General features: G+C 43.6%; 8 non-coding genes across 8 annotated transcripts; all 8 read left to right on the top strand.

Moving 5' to 3' along the window:
• Positions 1-11,674: 11,674 nt before the first annotated feature.
• Positions 11,675-11,747, top strand: TRNAR-ACG (transfer RNA arginine (anticodon ACG)). The gene has a single exon. It is a non-coding gene; the product is annotated as a tRNA-Arg (tRNA).
• Positions 11,748-11,755: 8 nt separating this feature from the next.
• Positions 11,756-11,827, top strand: TRNAH-GUG (transfer RNA histidin (anticodon GUG)). The gene has a single exon. It is a non-coding gene; the product is annotated as a tRNA-His (tRNA).
• Positions 11,828-13,249: 1,422 nt separating this feature from the next.
• TRNAR-ACG (transfer RNA arginine (anticodon ACG)) lies at positions 13,250-13,322 on the top strand. Its single transcript has one exon. It is a non-coding gene; the product is annotated as a tRNA-Arg (tRNA).
• An 8-nt stretch (positions 13,323-13,330) lies between these two features.
• On the top strand, positions 13,331-13,402 carry TRNAH-GUG (transfer RNA histidin (anticodon GUG)). The gene has a single exon. It is a non-coding gene; the product is annotated as a tRNA-His (tRNA).
• Positions 13,403-16,375: 2,973 nt separating this feature from the next.
• Positions 16,376-16,448, top strand: TRNAR-ACG (transfer RNA arginine (anticodon ACG)). Its single transcript has one exon. It is a non-coding gene; the product is annotated as a tRNA-Arg (tRNA).
• A 1,573-nt stretch (positions 16,449-18,021) lies between these two features.
• Positions 18,022-18,093, top strand: TRNAH-GUG (transfer RNA histidin (anticodon GUG)). Its single transcript has one exon. It is a non-coding gene; the product is annotated as a tRNA-His (tRNA).
• Positions 18,094-19,509: 1,416 nt separating this feature from the next.
• TRNAR-ACG (transfer RNA arginine (anticodon ACG)) lies at positions 19,510-19,582 on the top strand. Its single transcript has one exon. It is a non-coding gene; the product is annotated as a tRNA-Arg (tRNA).
• A 1,553-nt stretch (positions 19,583-21,135) lies between these two features.
• On the top strand, positions 21,136-21,207 carry TRNAH-GUG (transfer RNA histidin (anticodon GUG)). Its single transcript has one exon. It is a non-coding gene; the product is annotated as a tRNA-His (tRNA).
• Positions 21,208-21,963: the final 756 nt, after the last annotated feature.

The following is a 21,963-nucleotide window of genomic DNA, read 5'->3' as shown; positions in this document are numbered from 1 at the left end:
TTGAGTACAAGATTATTGGCTTTACACCAGTCACATATTCTTTCCACCTCACTCCGATACAAGTCTTCAGCATTTCCCCTGATGAGACCAATCAGTGTCATATCATCGGCAAATTTCAAGATTTTTACTGAGTCTGCTGAAGAGATGCAATCATTCGTATAGAGAGAAAACAGTAACGGGGACAAAACACACCCCTGAGGTGCCCCGATGTTTGTGACCAAGGTGTCCGAAGTGAATGGTCCAACTTTTACACTCTGTATCCTGGCTGTCAGGAAGTTATAAATCCACAAGCATAAGTTGAGAGGGACTCCAAGAGCTACCATTTTCTTATGAAGAAAATTCGGATCAATGGTATTGAACGCTGAGCTAAAGTCCATGAAAAGAATCCGGACATATGAGTGCCGTTCATCTGTATGATCCAAAATGTACTTCAGTGCCAGATTGACAGTGTCGTTTGCCGAACGATTCTCCTTATAGGCAAACTGAAGCGGGTCCCATAGCTTCTGCGTGAATTTTATCAGGTGGGACATCATAATTCTTTCGAAGACTTTCATAGCTACAGATGTGAGTGCTACTGGTCTATAGTCGTTCAACTCAGAGGATCCCACTTTCTTGGGGACAGGGATAATTGTGGAATTTTTCCAACACTGAGGTACAACGCACTCTTTCAGTGACACATTGTATATATTTGTCAGTATAGGGGCAAGCTGGGTAGCACATACTTTCAGACACATTGGAGATACACCATCAGGGCCAGGTGCCTTTTTGACCTTAAGTCCCTTCAGGATGCGTATCACCTCTGCCTCGGAGATCACTACTTGGGTGTTGCACAATGAATGATCTTTATATGAACAGACTGAGGAGCTTAGAGATGAATAGCCACTGTGTGTAGAGCTTGCCTCAAATCTGCAGTAGAATTCATTTAACTCTGCTGCCAGACTTCTGCTGGGGTTCACTATAGTGGGGTGGCTTTTATAATTGGTGACCTCTCTTAATCCTCTCCATGCAGATCTAGTATCTTTTGATGAGAGCCTTTCCTCCAGAATCTTTGCATACTCGTGTTTGGCTAACTTGATCTCTTTAGATAGCGAGTTCCTAAGTTTCTTGAATTCAGTAATATCGCCTGCTTTATAAGCCTCCTCTTTTCTCTTACGGATCAACCTGACTTTATTTGTAAACCACGGCTTGTTGTTTCCCCGAAAGTGGACAGATTTGGATGGAATAAACGTGTCTTCACAAAAACGGATATATGAGGACACTGCATCAACCCATTCATCCAGACCCGAGCATGTTTCCTGGAATACCTCCCAGTCCGTGCATTCAAAGCATGCTTGCAGTTGCAATTTTGCCTCCTCAGACCATGTCTTCTTTGTATAAACTGTAGGTTTGGATGTTTTCAACCTTTGCCTGTAGGCTGGAATTAAATGAATTAGACAATGATCTGAAAAGCCCACTGCTGCTCTCCTCACTGCCCTGTAGGCCCCTTTTAAGACAGTATAGCAGTGATCAAGCCTATTGTTCTCTCTCGTGAAGCAGTTTATATGTTGAGTAAATTTGGGGAGATCCAGGTTGAGTTTTCCTTTGTTAAAGTCCCCCATTACGATCACAAATGCTTCAGGAGATCCTTTCTCCCATTCTGATATTTTGCAAGCTAATTCACCAATAGCAGCTTTAACAGATGCTTGAGGGGGAATATATACTGCAACCAGAACCATAGATGAAAACTCTCTTGGAGCATAAAATGGTCTACAATTGAGTGCAAGGTCTACAATTGAGTGCACTGGGCCCCTCATAGTACAGCGGTGTGTCTGACGGCGGGTGTGCACCACCACCGTCAGAGACACTTGATTGCACTATGAGGGACCCTGTGCCAGTGCCCGCGCCCAAGAGTCGGCCTACCCACCTGTCCAGGGCAACGGCACTCGCACGGTGTCGTGCGGTAGGTGGTGACCCCGGCCATGGGGGGGAGGCAGCACAGTTAGGGAGTTTTAGAAAGTGGCATATGTTGATGTTGGACATTCAGCTGATGCAAAAGGCGAAATAGGTGAAGTACCAGGAAGAGGTGGACCAAAGCAAGCCATTTTTCTGTCACCCTATGTGTCATCAGGGGAAGGTGGGACAAAATCCTTGGAAACCCATGCGTGGTTCATTTTAATGAAGGTTAGATCATCCACATTTTGGGTTGACAGACGGGTCCTTTTTTCTGTCAGGATTGATCCAGCTGCACTGAAGACTCTTTCCGATAGCACACTTGCAGCTGGGCAAGCGAGCTCCTGTAAGGCATATTGGGCCAATTCAGGCCAGGTGTCCAGTTTAGCGGCCCAATAGTCAAAGGGGAATGACCTGTGTGGGAGAACATCGATATGGGAGGAAAAGTAGTTTGTAACCATAGTTGACAACTGCTGTCTCCTGTCACTTTCCATCGATGCAGTATTACCAGTTGTGTGAGCGGTATTTGAAAAATCAGTCCACAACATTGTCATGAAACCCCTGTCTCCAACGCCACTTCTGCTGTGTGCACCACGAACACCTCTGCCAAGCTGCCCCCGGCCCGTACGGCTCGTGTGAGAACCATCACCGCTGCTGTGTGCTGGGAATGCCTCAAGCAACCGATTTACCAGAGTTGCTTGTTTATTAGCCAATATTAGGTCAAGGTTCTCCTGTGGCATGATGTTTTGTAATTTGCCTTTATAGCGTGGATCCAGGATGCTGGCCAACCAGTAGTCGTCATCGTTCATCATTTTGGCAATGCGGGGGTCCCTTTTTAGGATCCGCAAGGCATAATCTGACATGTGGGCCAATGTTCCCGGTGTCAATGATGCACTGCGAGTGCTGGGTGGAGGAGCACTTTCTGGCAAATCCACATCCCTCCAGTCACGCACAAACCCTGTACCAGACCTTGCCACACCAACATTTTCACTTGCCCCACGAGATGCATCCTCCTCCCCTAAGTAATCATCTCCATCATCCTCCTCCTCCTCCTCTTCTTCCTCCACCTCGTCCAGGAGAGGTCCCTGAGCAGACAATGGCTGAATGTCATCAAGGATTCCCTCCTCCTCTTCCTCCTCATCAACATTGGCTGCAGACGCCTGCTCTTTAACCCTCCGTCAGGCGCAATATAGATTCTCCTCAGTTCATGCGCAATGTGCCTGACAAGCACAGGTCAGAAAACCACCTATAGTAGCTACATATTTCAATTTCAGGACTATAGAAGTAGTCAGTGACCTTCATAGGAATGTATTAAAAGAGATTACACCAAATCAGATGCAAAAAAAAACATTTATTAACCATAAACTTATTAAAACTAAAAGTACCACTTTTCGGTAGTACCGCCAAATAGGCTCCAGTTATCTTTACTTAACTATTGCTTAAATATAAAATTCTGGAAAAAAACTGAAAGGATATTGCACTTAGATGTTACTTAATTATTTTCTACTCATCTTCAGTGGTTTCAATTGCAGCAGAAGCAGCACAGGTACACTTAGAAAAGCAAGGCTGGCAGACGAAAGTTGCATGGGAAAGGCAGATTGATTCTTTACATATTTTGCAGTCATATTTAGAAAGCCTTCTGAAACCAGATACAAATGAGCAGGTAGTACAACTGCGTCTTTTAGAAGGTGGTAGAGTCGGTGTTTGTTCTGGAACGTCCTTGGGACGATATCTCTTCAACCGGTGTTGCAGGGCAAGGGGCATTCCAACTGTCTTTGTACTTCTTAGGCTTAGCTCTCCACTCACCAGTTCATTAGCCAATTGTTTTAGGTACATTCTTCTGCGCATTTGTTTAAGTTCATTACCGAGGTAAATTACTTGTGAGTTGGTGCCACCCACACTCAGCATTGTAAAGAAGATTACCATCGGCCAGCGTTTGGTATTTCGACTTACATTGAAATTGCCACACATTTGGTCAGCAGTGTCAACGCCGCTTTTGGTCAAATTATAAAAAGTTATGATTTCTGGTTTCCTTAGCTCCCCAGACTCTGGATCAATGGTGTAATCATTATGTAATGAAGAGACCAAAATCACATTTTTCCTCTCGCGTGGGATGTAAGAAACTAAAATCTTTCCATTACTGAACCCAAACATAGTGCTATACTGTTGTTTGCCTTTTGTATATAGAAAATCTGGCGGCAACTGCCTTTTGTTTTTTCTAACAGTTCCCACATATGACAGCTTTTTCGTTTTTAAAAAATCAATCAGATCAAAGTCAGTAAACCAGTTGTCAGCAGTGATATTTCGACCAGATCCAAACATTGGCTCAGCAATTCTCTTTACCACATCACTAGGCTTGTTGCTCACATTGAAAGGACCTGGTGGCTGTCTTCCACAATAAACTTCCATGTTCATAGTGTACATCATCCTTGCATCAACCATGGCAAAAATTTTAATACCATATTTGTTTGGCTTTGATGGTATATATTGCCGAAAACCACATCTTCCACGGAAACCTGGAAGCATCTCATCAATAGTGAGGTTTTGCCCCGGGCAATAGCTTTTTTGACAATTCATAATAAATTGTTGAAATATGTCCTGAATTGGTGCAAGCCGGTCATAACCTTTTCGTTCTGTCCGGGTACTTCGATCATCGAAACGGAGGCAACGGATCAGGACTTTGAATCGTTTCAGATTCATCACAAGGCTGAATTTTTCGATGCCATCACCGTCTGTCCCCCACAGCTCCTCCAAACTTTGCCTATTTGCTCTGAAAGCACCAGCTAGGTATAACAAGCCAATAAATGCCTTGAGTTCAATCACATCAGTGTTTTTGATGTCCCTCTCTCTGGAGAATTGCTCTTTGATTGTGTCAATATACTGGTTAGTGAACCGAACAATAGTTTCCAACATGCTATCTGTAATTAGATTACTCCAACATTCCACTGCAGTTTTAGCTTTTCTAGCACTTCCAATAACTCCAGGAAGGTGTGTAATAATATTGTGGGATTCTCTGCGCTGTTTGTTCTTGGGTGCCTTTTTGTTCCACTTTGTATTTTTATCTTTGCCCAAATAATAAGCTAGATCTGTGTCTGTTTCCTCTGTATCAGTGTCATCACCATCCTGCTCTGTTCCAGAATCAGTGTTACATTCTGCTACCTCATCTTCAGATGAAATGTCACTAGATTCCTCTAAATCCTCAGTTACTGCTGGTTCTTCCTCATCATCTTCTAACAAAAAAATCTTCATTTCTTCTAAATGAAGGGGTTTAGATGAATCATACTGTTTTCTGGCCATTGCAGCAGAAAATCTGAAGCAAGAGAGAAAGAGTATGTGTTAGGGCGCAATGTGCCTTAGAAGCCACCCTCCTTTTGTCTAAGAAAACAGTACTTATGTACACTAACTTAGCATTAATCCTTCATAAAACAAGCTAAATACACAATTGTGATGAATAAAAAAAGAAAATACTAACCTTTCAATTTGTGTTGAAATCAGGCGCAATGTGCCTGAGAAGCCAAAGTGTTGATATCTGCTCACTAGAAGGTCTGCTGAGTCACTGTGATATCAGGTTTCACAGAGCCTGTAGAGTCAGGAGATAACTAGGAGGGGTGGGGTTTTCTGATAAGTGGGCAAGGAGATAGAAGTGAAACTAATTACTGTGTGCCTGTCAGATCTATTGCGCCTGACGGAGGGTTAAGGTGCGTCAAAGTTTGCATGAGCAGACGCATAAGTGGGATGCTCATGCTTAGGATGGCGTCATCTGCGCTTACCAGCCGTGTGCATTCCTCAAAACACTGAAGGACTTTACAAAGGTCTTTCAGCTTCGACCACTGCACGCCTGTCAACTCCATGTCTGCTCTCAAAGTGCCTGGCCGTGTATCCTCCCACAAATGCATTATGGCCTGCCTCTGCTCGCACAGCCGCTCCACCATGTGCAGGGTGGAGTTCCACCTTGTTGCAATGTCGATAATGAGGCGGTGGTTGGGAAGGTGGAGCAATCGCTGCAGCTACTGCATACGAACGGAGTGTACAGGCGACCGGCGGATGTGCGCGCACAGTCTTCGCACCTTCTGGAGCAGGGCTGTTAACTCCGGATAATTTTTGAGGAAGCACTGCACCACCAGGTTCAAGGTGTGAGCCAAGCAAGGTATGTGGCTGAGTTTTGAAAGGGCTATGGCTGCCACAAAATTACGGCCGTTATCACTAACTACCTTGCCTGCCTCAAGATGTACACTGCCCAGCCATGACTCAGTTTGTCGCTTCAAGTACTCGGCCAGCACCTCGGCGATGTGTCTGTCGCCCAAACACATCATCTGCAACACAGCCTGCTGACGCTTTCCACTAGCTGCTCGATAGGGGGACACATCGTGTGCAACAGTGGCAGCTGCAGATGGAGTGCTCGTACGACTGCGCTCTGTGGACGAGCTTTCGCTTCTGGAGGAGGAGGAGGAGGAGGAGGAGGAGGAGGAGGGTCGAACGCCTACAGCCAACTGTTTCCTATACCGTGGGCTAGGCAGCACTGTCCCACCACCGCTGTCCCCTGTGGACCCTGCATCCACCACATTAACCCAGTGCGCAGTGATGGACACCTAACGGCCCTGGCCATGCCGACTGGACCATGCATCAGTTGTGAGGTGCACCTTTCCGCTCACTGACTGCTTGAGTGCATGGACAATGCGGTCTTTCACATGATGGTGGAGGGCTGGGATGGCTTTGCGAGAGAAGAAGTGGCGACTGGGTAGGTCATAGCGTGGTACTGCATAGGCCATGAGTTTGCGGAAAGCTGTGCTTTCCACCAACCGAGAGGGCATCATCTCAAACGAGATTAGTTTGGCAATGTGGGCGTTCAAACCCAGTGTACGCGGATGAGAGACTGAGTACTTTCTTGACCTACTCATAGTGTCTGGGAGGGTGAGCTGGACTTGAGAGCTGCATATGGTGGAAGTAGCGGTGGACAGGGCGGACTGAGAGAGGGTTGATGATGGTGATGGAGTTGGTGTTCTTTCTGATGGCCTATAATCAGTCTTTCGTTGATATAACAGTGGGATTCCCTGACTGCTGTGGTCTTGCAATGACACCTCAACATTTGCTGCTGTGCTAACCGGTGGGCTTACAGTGGGGGAAACAATGAAGCGTTGCTGACTACCTTCGTTGTGATCAGTTGCACATGTGGCACTTGAGGTTTGGTGTTGTGTCCACGCTTGCAAGTGCATGCTGGTTAAATGTCTAAGCATGCAACTGGTATTCAAATTTTTCAGATTTTTCCCTCAGCTAAAGGTCTTTGCGCACTTCTTACAGATAACCTTGGCCTGATCATGAGGATTTTGTTCAAAAAAGTGCCACACTGCACTCTTCCTACTTTGGCAGACATTTTGCGGCCTAGCACGCTGTGATCTTTTGACCCTCTGGACAAGCTGTCCAGCAACTCTTTTGATGTTTGGAACCTGTCTTTGGAGTGCTCCGGGCCTGCCAGATAACAGCTGTTGCGATGTCGATGTCTGCTGTGGATGCTCCTCATCTGAGCTATTGGAAGCAGCACCCTCTTCCCCCAATGGATGCCAATCTGGGTCAACAACTGGGTCATCCATCACCTCCTCTTCTATGTCATGTGCACCTTTCTCTGTGTCACCGTGTATGGTGGTATAGTGTGCGGGAAGGGGCACCTGAGTCTCATCAGGGTCAAAATCTGGCTCTGTACACTGCGAGGACAATGTAGTGCTCTGAGTGAATGTACCAGCAGAATTATCCATCAGCGGCTGTGCATCAGTGCACTCCATGTCAGATTCATCTTGGCCTGGGTAATTCACCATTTCACTTGATAATCCAGGCATGGTATGTGAAAACAGCTCCATGGAGTAATCAGTAGTATGGCCTGCGTCATCCTTCAATCTTGGTTGGGGTGAAGGACACAAGGAAAGGTGTGGTTCATGAACATGAGCCTCCAATGACGACTCAGTGCTTTTACTTTTTACAACTGAAGAAGAGGAGGCGATAGAGCTGGAGGCTGAGTCAGCAATGTAAGACAAAACTTTTTCCTGATGCTCTGCCTTTAAAAGCGGTTTGCCAACTCCTAGAAAACTAAGCGTTCAAGGCCTTATGTAGCCAGACGATGACGCAGGGTCAGCACCTCCTGCATTCGGTCCTATTTTGCTCTTGCCACTACCATCAGATCCACCACCAACACCATCATTACCAGCTGCCAACCCCCGCCCAATTCCACGGCCTCTTCCACCAGCCTTCCTCATTTTTGGTAGAAATGTAGACAAAATCCAACAAACTATATAGTAATGTAAAACAAGGTACAAGGTGTCTATAGGACAGGGGAGATTTAGAATTTCTGCACACACTTGTGGACAGTGGACACTTTTGGATTGTGTGAGGCCCACTGATATCTGAGCGCTATGTGACAGGCTCGATGGCACAGCTGCCTGTGACCAAAGTGACGAGAGGATAATGGAGATTTTGAATCTCTGCGCACACTTTTGGACACTGGACACTTGTGGATTGTGTGAGGCCCACTGATATCTGAGCGCTATGTGACACGCTCGATGGCACAGCTGCCTGTGACCAAAGTGACGAGAGGATAATGGAGATTTTGAATCTCTGCGCACACTTTTGGACACTGGACACTTGTGGATTGTGTGAGGCCCACTGAAATCTGAGCGCTATGTGACACGCTCGATGGCACAGCTGCCTGTGACCAAAGTGACGAGAGGATAATGGAGATTTTGAATCTCTGCGCACACTTTTGGACACTGGACACTTGTGGATTGTGTGAGGCCCACTGATATCTGAGTGCTATGTGACACGCTCGATGGCACAGCTGCCTGTGACCAAAGTGACGAGAGGATAATGGAGATTTTGAATCTCTGCGCACACTTTTGGACACTGGACACTTGTGGATTGTGTGAGGCCCACTGAAATCTGAGCGCTATGTGACACGCTCGATGGCACAGCTGCCTGTGACCAAAGTGACGAGAGGATAATGGAGATTTTGAATCTCTGCGCACACTTTTGGACACTGGACACTTGTGGATTGTGTGAGGCCCACTGATATCTGAGTGCTATGTGACACGCTCGATGGCACAGCTGCCTGTGACCAAAGTGACGAGAGGATAATGGAGATTTTGAATCTCTGCGCACACTTTTGGACACTGGACACTTGTGGATTGTGTGAGGCCCACTGATATCTGAGCGCTATGTGACAGGCTCGATGGCACAGCTGTGACAAAAGTGACTAGAGGATAAGGGAGATTGGATTGCTTTTAAAAAAGCAGTTTGCGGAGCAGTGGGTAAACAGCAATGCCAGCGTGTCAGGAAGCCTTAAAAGGCAGCCCAACAACCAACACCACTGATACACCACAATATAGCCTCCCCTTGCACTGCACACAAAGTGACTTGTGTGTTGTGCAGGCCAAATCGCTAGCAGCAGAAGTAGTTTTTTTGTCTTCTTCCCTGCCAAACGCTCTCCCGACAGAATCAGCAGCAACCTCTCTCTATACTAAGATCGGCAGAAGTAAGATGGCGGTCGGCGTGCACGCCCTTTTATACCCCCTGTGATGCCCACCAAAGCAAGCCAATCACTTGCATGCCCTTCTGAAAGATGGTGGTGACCCGTGCCTACGTCATCACGTTGCCCACAGTGTCCGTGGATCCTGATTGGCTGAAAAAGAGCGCAAAACAAACTTTTGAAACGCGACTTTGGCGCGTAAGTCGCCGACCTCGTGGCCGACCTCATCCTAGGGTCGGGTTTCGTTTCATGAAACCCGACTTTGCCAAAAGTCGGCGACTTTTGAATTTTTTCGACCCGTTTCGCTCAACTCTACTTTTGACAACTTTTGTCTGCCAAGTAGTGATTTTGCTGGTTACTCTCAAGATAGTAATATTAGGTAAAAGGAAACTTTACATATAAATTGTAAATTGTTTCTTTTGCATGATTTCTTCTTCTATCTGCCAACTAGTGAATTTGTTTTCTCGAAAAATGTGAGAAAAATTGAAACATCGCACATGAATGCAGGAAGATAGAAATTGTTCATTCTAAAACATGAATTTCAGATTGAACAAAAATATTTTGTTTCTGATTCTGAGTGGATTGGCAAGAAAAGAAAGACTTATGTGGCGATGACAGCCTATTGCAGGTTTTACTTTGCTTTAGCATGATGGTGCATGAAAAAGAAAGCATCAATGTAAGGGCCAGTGGCGCAATGGATAACGCATCTGACTACGGAGCAAAAGATTGTAGGTTCGACTCCTACCTGGCTCGAGAATGTTGCAGTGATCGTATAGTGGTTAGTACTCTGCGTTGTGGCCGCAGCAACCCCCGTTCGAATCCGGGTCACGGCATCTTATAGATTCTGCACAAAGCTTTAAATAAGCTGATTTTTGAAATTTTGCAATCAGTAAATAGGCAGCAAACTTCATCTTCTTCATCAATTCTTCTCTATGCATGCGATGGTTAATATTCAGTGATTCTACCTCCTCACAAAACTTAAGACAAACAGGAACTTCACAAATGACCATAACATTTATACAGAAATGTTTAGCCTCTCTTACAAGATATTCTTTTAAAGCAAAAACAATAGTAATTAGCAAGTGTGGCACTTCATCATCAAGTGTCATTTAACTCAATGCAAAAAGCAGTGGCCACAGTTCTGTATTTTCCACGCAGATTTGCTGCAGTTTTAAATACACAGCATGTCACTTGTTTGTGCAGATTCTGCAGCGGTTTGGCACCTGCTCCATGACAGGTGTCAAACCGCAGGGGAGAACCACAGGCTAATCCACAGATAAACCACATGTCTGTTGACAATGTTGACAAGTGGATTTAGACAAATCCATGCGGAAAATTCCACAGCAGAATTGGCAACATGAGCACACACCCTAAGCGTCTTTCTCTCCCTCTCTTGCCAACAGTAATTAGCAAGTTTGGCACTTCATCATGCATTCGTGTACTCAGCAATGCTAGTCGACTGAGTAACAGGTGTCTCTCAGGCATCTTTCTCTCCCCCTCTCTCTCACCCTCTTCAAGGGTGGTGCACAAGTCTCTAACTCTATCTTTGAGGGTGGTGAACAAGTCTCACAATTTCTTTCTCACCCTCTGTGCAGGTGGTGCTCAACTCTCTCTCTCTCTCGTAACAGGTGGTGCTTCATCGTCTTACTCTGGCACTCTCTCTCACCCTCTTCGAGGGTGGTGTGCAAGTCTCTACCTCTATCTTCGAGGGTGGCGAACAAGCCTCGCTATTTCTTTCTCACCCTCTTTGCAGGTGGTGCTTAGCTCTCACACTCTCATCACCCACTCTAAGCGCAATCGATCATCTCTTTTCAGCGGTCGATCATCACTAATCTACAATAAAATTCATCATCTTTATTATTTTTCTTTCCTTTTGACAACTTTTGTCTGCCAAGTAGTGATTTTGCTGGTTACTCTCAAGATAGTAATATTAGGTAAAAGGAAACTTTACATATAACTTGTAAATTGTTTCTTTTGCATGATTTCTTTTTCTATCTGCCAACTAGTGAATTTGCTTTCTCGAAAAATGTGAGAAAAATTGAAACATCGCACATGAATGCAGGAAGATAGAAATTGTTCATTCTAAAACATGAATTTCAGATTGAACAAAAATATTTTGTGTCAGATTCTGAGTGGATTGGCAAGAAAAGAAAGACTTATGTGGCGATGACAGCCTATTGCAGGTTTTACTTTGCTTTAGCATGATGGTGCATGAAAAAGAAAACATCAACGTAAGGGCCAGTGGTGCAATGGATAACGCGTCTGACTACGGATCAGAAGATTGTAGGTTCGACTCCTACCTGGCTCGAGAATGTTGCCGTGATCGTATAGTGGTTAGTACTCTGCGTTGTGGCCGCAGCAACCCCGGTTCGAATCCGGGTCACGGCATCTTATAGATTCTGCACAAAGCTTTAAATAAGCTGATTTTTGAAATTTTGCAATCAGTAAATAGGCAGCAAACTTCATCTTCTTCATCAATTCTTCTCTATGCATGCGATGGTTAATATTCAGTGATTCTACCTCCTCACAAAACTTAAGACAAACAGGAACTTCACAAATGACCATAACATTTATACAGAAATGTTTAGCCTCTCTTACAAGATATTCTTTTAAAGCAAAAACAATAGTAATTAGCAAGTGTGGCACTTCATCATCAAGTGTCGTTTAACTCAATGCAAAAAACAGTGCCCACAGTTCTGTATTTTCCACGCAGATTTGCTGCAGTTTTAAATACACAGCATGTCACTTCTTTGTGCAGATTCTGCAGCGGTTTGGCACCTGCTCCATGACAGGTGTCAAACCGCAGAGGAGAACCACAGGCTAATCCACAGATAAACCACATGTCTGTTGACAATGTTGACAAGTGGATTTAGACAAATCCATGCGGAAAATTCCACAGCAGAATTGGCAACATGAGCACACACCCTAAGCGTCTTTCTCTGCCTCTCTTGCCAACAGTAATTAGCAAGTTTGACACTTCATCATGCATTCGTGTACTCAGCAATGCTAGTTAGTCGACTGAGTAACAGGTGTCTCTCAGGCATCTTTCTCTCCCCCTCTCTCTCACCCTCTTCAAGGGTGGTGTACAAGTCTCTAACTCTATCTTTGAGGGTGGTGAACAAGTCTCACAATTTCCTTCTCACCCTCTGTGCAGGTGGTGCTCAACTCTCTCTCTATCTCTCTCTCTCTCTCTCTCCTAACAGGTTGTGCTTCATCGTCTTACTCTGGCACTCTCTCTCACCCTCTTCGAGGGTGGTGTGCAAGTCTCTACCTCTATCTTCGAGGGTGGCGAACAAGCCTCGCTATTTCTTTCTCACCCTCTTTGCAGGTGGTGCTTAGCTCTCACACTCTCATCACCCACTCTAAGCGCAATCGATCAACTCTTTTCAGCGGTCGATCATCACTAATCTACAATAAAATTCATCACCTTTATTATTTTTCTTTCCTTTTGACAACTTTTGTCTGCCAAGTAGTGATTTTGCTGGTTACTCTCAAGATAGTAATATTAGGTAAAAGGAAACTTTACATATAACTTGTAAATTGTTTCTTTTGCATGATTTCTTTTTCTATCTGCCAACTAGTGAATTTGCTTTCTCGAAAAATGTGAGAAAAATTGAAACATCGCACATGAATGCAGGAAGATGGAAATTGTTCATTCTAAAACATGAATTTCAGATTGAACAAAAATATTTTGTTTCAGATTCTGAGTGGATTGGCAAGAAAAGAAAGACTTATGTGGCGATGACAGCCTATTGCAGGTTTTACTTTGCTTTAGCATGATGGTGCATGAAAAAGAAAACATCAACCTAAGGGCCAGTGGCGCAATGGATAACGCGTCTGACTACGGATCAGAAGATTGTAGGTTCGACTCCTACCTGGCTCGAGAATGTTGCCGTGATCGTATAGTGGTTAGTACTCTGCGTTGTGGCCGCAGCAACCCCGGTTCGAATCCGGGTCACGGCATCTTATAGATTCTGCACAAAGCTTTAAATAAGCTGATTTTTGAAATTTTGCAATCAGTAAATAGGCAGCAAACTTCATCTTCTTCATCAATTCTTCTCTATGCATGCGATGGTTAATATTCAGTGATTCTACCTCCTCACAAAACTTAAGACAAACAGGAACTTCACAAATGACCATAACATTTATACAGAAATGTTTAGCCTCTCTTACAAGATATTCTTTTAAAGCAAAAACAATAGTAATTAGCAAGTGTGGCACTTCATCATCAAGTGTCATTTAACTCAATGCAAAAAGCAGTGGCCACAGTTCTGTATTTTCCACGCAGATTTGCTGCAGTTTTAAATACACAGCATGTCACTTCTTTGTGCAGATTCTGCAGCGGTTTGGCACCTGCTCCATGAAAGGTGTCAAACCGCAGGGGAGAACCACAGGTTAATCCACAGATAAACCACATGTCTGTTGACAATGTTGACAAGTGGATTTAGACAAATCCATGCGGAATATTCCACAGCAGAATTGGCAACATGAGCATACACCCTAAGAGTCTTTCTCTCCCTCTCTTGCCAACAGTAATTAGCAAGTTTGACACTTCATCATGCATTCGTGTACTCAGCAATGCTAGTTAGTCGACTGAGTAACAGGTGTCTCTCAGGCATCTTTCTCTCCCCCTCTCTCTCACCCTCTTCAAGGGTGGTGCACAAGTCTCTAACTCTATCTTTGAGGGTGGTGAACAAGTCTCACAATTTCCTTCTCACCCTCTGTGCAGGTGGTGCTCAACTCTCTCTCTATATCTCTCTATCTCTCTCTCTCTCTCTCTTCATCGTCTTACTCTGGCACTCTCTCTCACCCTCTTCGAGGGTGGTGTGCAAGTCTCTACCTCTATCTTCGAGGGTGGCGAACAAGCCTCGCTATTTCTTTCTCACCCTCTTTGCAGGTGGTGCTTAGCTCTCACACTCTCATCACCCACTCTAAGCGCAATCGATCAACTCTTTTCAGCGGTCGATCATCACTAATCTACAATAAAATTCATCACCTTTATTATTTTTCTTTCCTTTTGACAACTTTTGTCTGCCAAGTAGTGATTTTGCTGGTTACTCTCAAGATAGTAATATTAGGTAAAAGGAAACTTTACATATAACTTGTAAATTGTTTCTTTTGCATGATTTCTTTTTCTATCTGCCAACTAGTGAATTTGCTTTCTCGAAAAATGTGAGAAAAATTGAAACATCGCACATGAATGCAGGAAGATAGAAATTGTTCATTCTAAAACATGAATTTCAGATTGAACAAAAATATTTTGTTTCAGATTCTGAGTGGATTGGCAAGAAAAGAAAGACTTATGTGGCGATGACAGCCTATTGCAGGTTTTACTTTGCTTTAGCATGATGGTGCATGAAAAAGAAAACATCAACGTAAGGGCCAGTGGTGCAATGGATAACGCGTCTGACTACGGATCAGAAGATTGTAGGTTTGACTCCTACCTGGCTGGAGAATGTTGCCGTGATTGTATAGTGGTTAGTACTCTGCGTTGTGGCCGCAGCAACCCTAGTTCGAAACCGGGTCACGGTATCTTATAGATTCTGCACAAACCTTTAAATAAGCTGATTTTTGAAATTTTGCAATCAGTAAATAGGCAGCAAACTTCATCTTCTTCATCAATTCTTCTCTATGCATGCGATGGTTAATATTCAGTGATTCTACCTCCTCACAAAACTTAAGACAAACAGGAAATGACCATAACATTTATACAGAAATGTTTAGCCTCTCTTACAAGATATTCTTTTAAAGCAAAAACAATAGTAATTAGCAAGTGTGGCACTTCATCATCAAGTGTCATTTAACTCAATGCAAAAAACAGTGCCCACAGTTCTGTATTTTCCACGCAGATTTGCTGCAGTTTTAAATACACAGCATGTCACTTCTTTGTGCAGATTCTGCAGCGGTTTGGCACCTGCTCCATGACAGGTGTCAAACCGCAGGGGAGAACCACAGGCTAATCCACAGATAAACCACATGTCTGTTGACAATGTTGACAAGTGGATTTAGACAAATCCATGCGGAAAATTCCACAGCAGAATTGGCAACATGAGCACACACCCTAAGCGTCTTTCTCTCCCTCTCTTGCCAACAGTAATTAGCAAGTTTGACACTTCATCATGCATTCGTGTACTCAGCAATGCTAGTTAGTCGACTGAGTAACAGGTGTCTCTCAGGCATCTTTCTCTCCCCCTCTCTCTCACCCTCTTCAAGGGTGGTGCACAAGTCTCTAACTCTATCTTTGAGGGTGGTGAACAAGTCTCACAATTTCCTTCTCACCCTCTGTGCAGGTGGTGCTCAACTCTCTCTCTATCTCTCTCTCTCTATCTCTCTCTCTTCATCGTCTTACTCTGGCACTCTCTCTCACCCTCTTCGAGGGTGGTGTGCAAGTCTCTACCTCTATCTTCGAGGGTGGCGAACAAGCCTCGCTATTTCTTTCTCACCCTCTTTGCAGGTGGTGCTTAGCTCTCACACTCTCATCACCCACTCTAAGCGCAATCGATCAACTCTTTTCAGCGGTCGATCATCACTAATCTACAATAAAATTCATCACCTTTATTATTTTTCTTTCCTTTTGACAACTTTTGTCTGCCAAGTAGTGATTTTGCTGGTTACTCTCAAGATAGTAATATTAGGTAAAAGCAAACTTTACATATAACTTGTAAATTGTTTCTTTTGCATGATTTCTTTTTCTATCTGCCAACTAGTGAATTTGCTTTCTCGAAAAATGTGAGAAAAATTGAAACATCGCACATGAATGCAGGAAGATAGAAATTGTTCATTCTAAAACATGAATTTCAGATTGAACAAAAATATTTTGTTTCAGATTCTGAGTGGATTGGCAAGAAAAGAAAGACTTATGTGGCGATGACAGCCTATTGCAGGTTTTACTTTGCTTTAGCATGATGGTGCATGAAAAAGAAAACATCAACGTAAGGGCCAGTGGCGCAATGGATAACGCGTCTGACTACGGATCAGAAGTTTGTAGGTTCGACTCCTACCTGGCTCTAGAATGTTTCCGTGATCGTATAGTGGTTAGTACTCTGCGTTGTGGCCGCAGCAACCCCGGTTCAAATCCGGGTCACGGCATCTTATAGATTCTGCACAAAGCTTTAAATAAGCTGATTTTTGAAATTTTGCAATCAGTAAATAGGCAGCAAACTTCATCTTCTTCATCAATTCTTCTCTATGCATGCGATGGTTAATATTCAGTGATTCTACCTCCTCACAAAACTTAAGACAAACAGGAACTTCACAAATGACCATAACATTTATACAGAAATGTTTAGCCTCTCTTACAAGATATTCTTTTAAAGCAAAAACAATAGTAATTAGCAAGTGTGGCACTTCATCATCAAGTGTCATTTAACTCAATGCAAAAAGCAGTGGCCACAGTTCTGTATTTTCCACGCAGATTTGCTGCAGTTTTAAATACACAGCATGTCACTTCTTTGTGCAGATTCTGCAGCGGTTTGGCACCTGCTCCATGACAGGTGTCAAACCGCAGGGGAGAACCACAGGCTAATCCACAGATAAACCACATGTCTGTTGACAATGTTGACAAGTGGATTTAGACAAATCCATGTGGAATATTCCACAGCAGAATTGGCAACATGAGCACACACCCTAAGCGTCTTTCTCTCCCTCTCTTGCCAACAGTAATTAGCAAGTTTGACACTTCATCATGCATTCGTGTACTCAGCAATGCTAGTTAGTCGACTGAGTAACAGGTGTCTCTCAGGCATCTTTCTCTCCCCCTCTCTCTCACCCTCTTCAAGGGTGGTGCACAAGTCTCTAACTCTATCTTTGAGGGTGGTGAACAAGTCTCACAATTTCCTTCTCACCCTCTGTGCAGGTGGTGCTCAACTCTCTCTCTATCTCTATCTCTCTCTCTCTCTCTCTTCATCGTCTTACTCTGGCACTCTCTCTCACCCTCTTCGAGGGTGGTGTGCAAGTCTCTACCTCTATCTTCGAGGGTGGCGAACAAGCCTCGCTATTTCTTTCTCACCCTCTTTGCAGGTGGTGCTTAGCTCTCACACTCTCATCACCCACTCTAAGCGCAATCGATCAACTCTTTTCAGCGGTCGATCATCACTAATCTACAATGAAATTCATCACCTTTATTATTTTTCTTTCCTTTTGACAACTTTTGTCTGCCAAGTAGTGATTTTGCTGGTTACTCTCAAGATAGTAATATTAGGTAAAAGGAAACTTTACATATAACTTGTAAATTGTTTCTTTTGCATGATTTCTTTTTCTATCTGCCAACTAGTGAATTTGCTTTCTCGAAAAATGTGAGAAAAATTGAAACATCGCACATGAATGCAGGAAGATAGAAATTGTTCATTCTAAAACATGAATTTCAGATTGAACAAAAATATTTTGTTTCAGATTCTGAGTGGATTGGCAAGAAAAGAAAAACTTATGTGGCGATGACAGCCTATTGCAGGTTTTACTTTGCTTTAGCATGATGGTGCATGAAAAAGAAAACATCAACGTAAGGGCCAGTGGTGCAATGGATAACGCGTCTGACTACGGATCAGAAGATTGTAGGTTCGACTCCTACCTGGCTGGAGAATGTTGCCGTGATCGTATAGTGGTTAGTACTCTGCGTTGTGGCCGCAGCAACCCCGGTTCGAATCCGGGTCACGGCATCTTATAGATTCTGCACAAAGCTTTAAATAAGCTGATTTTTGAAATTTTGCAATCAGTAAATAGGCAGCAAACTTCATCTTCTGCATCAATTCTTCTCTATGCATGCGATGGTTAATATTCAGTGATTCTACCTCCTCACAAAACTTAAGACAAACAGGAACTTCACAAATTACCATAACATTTATACAGAAATGTTTAGCCTCTCTTACAAGATATTCTTTTAAAGCAAAAACAATAGTAATTAGCAAGTGTGGCACTTCATCATCAAGTGTCATTTAACTCAATGCAAAAAACAGTGCCCACAGTTCTGTATTTTCCACGCAGATTTGCTGCAGTTTTAAATACACAGCATGTCACTTCTTTGTGCAGATTCTGCAGCGGTTTGGCACCTGCTCCATGACAGGTGTCAAACCGCAGGGGAGAACCACAGGCTAATCCACAGATAAACCACATGTCTGTTGACAATGTTGACAAGTGGATTTAGACAAATCCATGCGGAAAATTCCACAGCAGAATTGGCAACATGAGCACACACCCTAAGCGTCTTTCTCTGCCTCTCTTGCCAACAGTAATTAGCAAGTTTGACACTTCATCATGCATTCGTGTACTCAGCAATGCTAGTTAGTCGACTGAGTAACAGGTGTCTCTCAGGCATCTTTCTCTCCCCCTCTCTCTCACCCTCTTCAAGGGTGGTGCACAAGTCTCTAACTCTATCTTTGAGGGTGGTGAACAAGTCTCACAATTTCCTTCTCACCCTCTGTGCAGGTGGTGCTCAACTCTCTCTCTCTCTATCTCTCTCTCTCTATCTCTCTCTCTTCATCGTCTTACTCTGGCACTCTCTCTCACCCTCTTCGAGGGTGGTGTGCAAGTCTCTACCTCTATCTTCGAGGGTGGCGAACAAGCCTCGCTATTTCTTTCTCACCCTCTTTGCAGGTGGTGCTTAGCTCTCACACTCTCATCACCCACTCTAAGCGCAATCGATCAACTCTTTTCAGCGGTCGATCATCACTAATCTACAATAAAATTCATCACCTTTATTATTTTTCTTTCCTTTTGACAACTTTTGTCTGCCAAGTAGTGATTTTGCTGGTTACTCTCAAGATAGTAATATTAGGTAAAAGGAAACTTTACATATAACTTGTAAATTGTTTCTTTTGCATGATTTCTTTTTCTATCTGCCAACTAGTGAATTTGCTTTCTCGAAAAATGTGAGAAAAATTGAAACATCGCACATGAATGCAGGAAGATAGAAATTGTTCATTCTAAAACATGAATTTCAGATTGAACAAAAATATTTTGTTTCAGATTCTGAGTGGATTGGCAAGAAAAGAAAGACTTATGTGGCGATGACAGCCTATTGCAGGTTTTACTTTGCTTTAGCATGATGGTGCATGAAAAAGAAAACATCAACGTAAGGGCCAGTGGCGCGATGGATAACGCGTCTGACTACGGATCAGAAGATTGTAGGTTCGACTCCTACCTGGCTCGAGAATGTTGCCTTGATCGTATAGTGGTTAGTACTCTGCGTTGTGGCCGCAGCAACCCCGGTTCGAATCCGGGTCACGGCATCTTATAGATTCTGCACAAAGCTTTAAATAAGCTGATTTTTGAAATTTTGCAATCAGTAAATAGGCAGCAAACTTCATCTTCTGCATCAATTCTTCTCTATGCATGCGATGGTTAATATTCAGTGATTCTACCTCCTCACAAAACTTAAGACAAACAGGAACTTCACAAATGACCATAACATTTATACAGAAATGTTTAGCCTCTCTTACAAGATATTCTTTTAAAGCAAAAACAATAGTAATTAGCAAGTGTGGCACTTCATCATCAAGTGTCATTTAACTCAATGCAAAAAACAGTGCCCACAGTTCTGTATTTTCCACGCAGATTTGCTGCAGTTTTAAATACACAGCATGTCACTTCTTTGTGCAGATTCTGCAGCGGTTTGGCACCTGCTCCATGACAGGTGTCAAACCGCAGGGGAGAACCACAGGCTAATCCACAGATAAACCACATGTCTGTTGACAATGTTGACAAGTGGATTTAGACAAATCCATGCGGAAAATTCCACAGCAGAATTGGCAACATGAGCACACACCCTAAGCGTCTTTCTCTGCCTCTCTTGCCAACAGTAATTAGCAAGTTTGACACTTCATCATGCATTCGTGTACTCAGCAATGCTAGTTAGTCGACTGAGTAACAGGTGTCTCTCAGGCATCTTTCTCTCCCCCTCTCTCACCCTCTTCAAGGGTGGTGCACAAGTCTCTAACTCTATCTTTGAGGGTGGTGAACAAGTCTCACAATTTCCTTCTCACCCTCTGTGCAGGTGGTGCTCAACTCTCTCTCTCTCTCTCTTCATCGTCTTACTCTGGCACTCTCTCTCACCCTCTTCGAGGGTGGTGTGCAAGTCTCTACCTCTATCTTCGAGGGTGGCGAACAAGCCTCGCTATTTCTTTCTCACCCTCTTTGCAGGTGGTGCTTAGCTCTCACACTCTCATCACCCACTCTAAGCGCAATCGATCAACTCTTTTCAGCGGTCGATCATCACTAATCTACAATGAAATTCATCACCTTTATTATTTTTCTTTCCTTTTGACAACTTTTGTCTGCCAAGTAGTGATTTTGCTGGTTACTCTCAAGATAGTAATATTAGGTAAAAGGAAACTTTACATATAACTTGTAAATTGTTTCTTTTGCATGATTTCTTTTTCTATCTGCCAACTAGTGAATTTGCTTTCTCGAAAAATGTGAGAAAAATTGAAACATCGCACATGAATGCAGGAAGATAGAAATTGTTCATTCTAAAACATGAATTTCAGATTGAACAAAAATATTTTGTTTCAGATTCTGAGTGGATTGGCAAGAAAAGAAAAACTTATGTGGCGATGACAGCCTATTGCAGGTTTTACTTTGCTTTAGCATGATGGTGCATGAAAAAGAAAACATCAACGTAAGGGCCAGTGGTGCAATGGATAACGCGTCTGACTACGGATCAGAAGATTGTAGGTTCGACTCCTACCTGGCTGGAGAATGTTGCCGTGATCGTATAGTGGTTAGTACTCTGCGTTGTGGCCGCAGCAACCCCGGTTCGAATCCGGGTCACGGCATCTTATAGATTCTGCACAAAGCTTTAAATAAGCTGATTTTTGAAATTTTGCAATCAGTAAATAGGCAGCAAACTTCATCTTCTGCATCAATTCTTCTCTATGCATGCGATGGTTAATATTCAGTGATTCTACCTCCTCACAAAACTTAAGACAAACAGGAACTTCACAAATTACCATAACATTTATACAGAAATGTTTAGCCTCTCTTACAAGATATTCTTTTAAAGCAAAAACAATAGTAATTAGCAAGTGTGGCACTTCATCATCAAGTGTCATTTAACTCAATGCAAAAAACAGTGCCCACAGTTCTGTATTTTCCACGCAGATTTGCTGCAGTTTTAAATACACAGCATGTCACTTCTTTGTGCAGATTCTGCAGCGGTTTGGCACCTGCTCCATGACAGGTGTCAAACCGCAGGGGAGAACCACAGGCTAATCCACAGATAAACCACATGTCTGTTGACAATGTTGACAAGTGGATTTAGACAAATCCATGCGGAAAATTCCACAGCAGAATTGGCAACATGAGCACACACCCTAAGCGTCTTTCTCTGCCTCTCTTGCCAACAGTAATTAGCAAGTTTGACACTTCATCATGCATTCGTGTACTCAGCAATGCTAGTTAGTCGACTGAGTAACAGGTGTCTCTCAGGCATCTTTCTCTCCCCCTCTCTCTCACCCTCTTCAAGGGTGGTGCACAAGTCTCTAACTCTATCTTTGAGGGTGGTGAACAAGTCTCACAATTTCCTTCTCACC

Source organism: Dendrobates tinctorius, unplaced genomic scaffold (genome assembly GCF_039654945.1).
Source record: "Dendrobates tinctorius isolate UK_male_01 unplaced genomic scaffold, ASM3965494v1 ptg000228l, whole genome shotgun sequence".
Lineage (NCBI taxonomy): Eukaryota > Metazoa > Chordata > Amphibia > Anura > Dendrobatidae > Dendrobates > Dendrobates tinctorius.
This window is presented reverse-complemented; position numbering and strand designations above follow the sequence as displayed.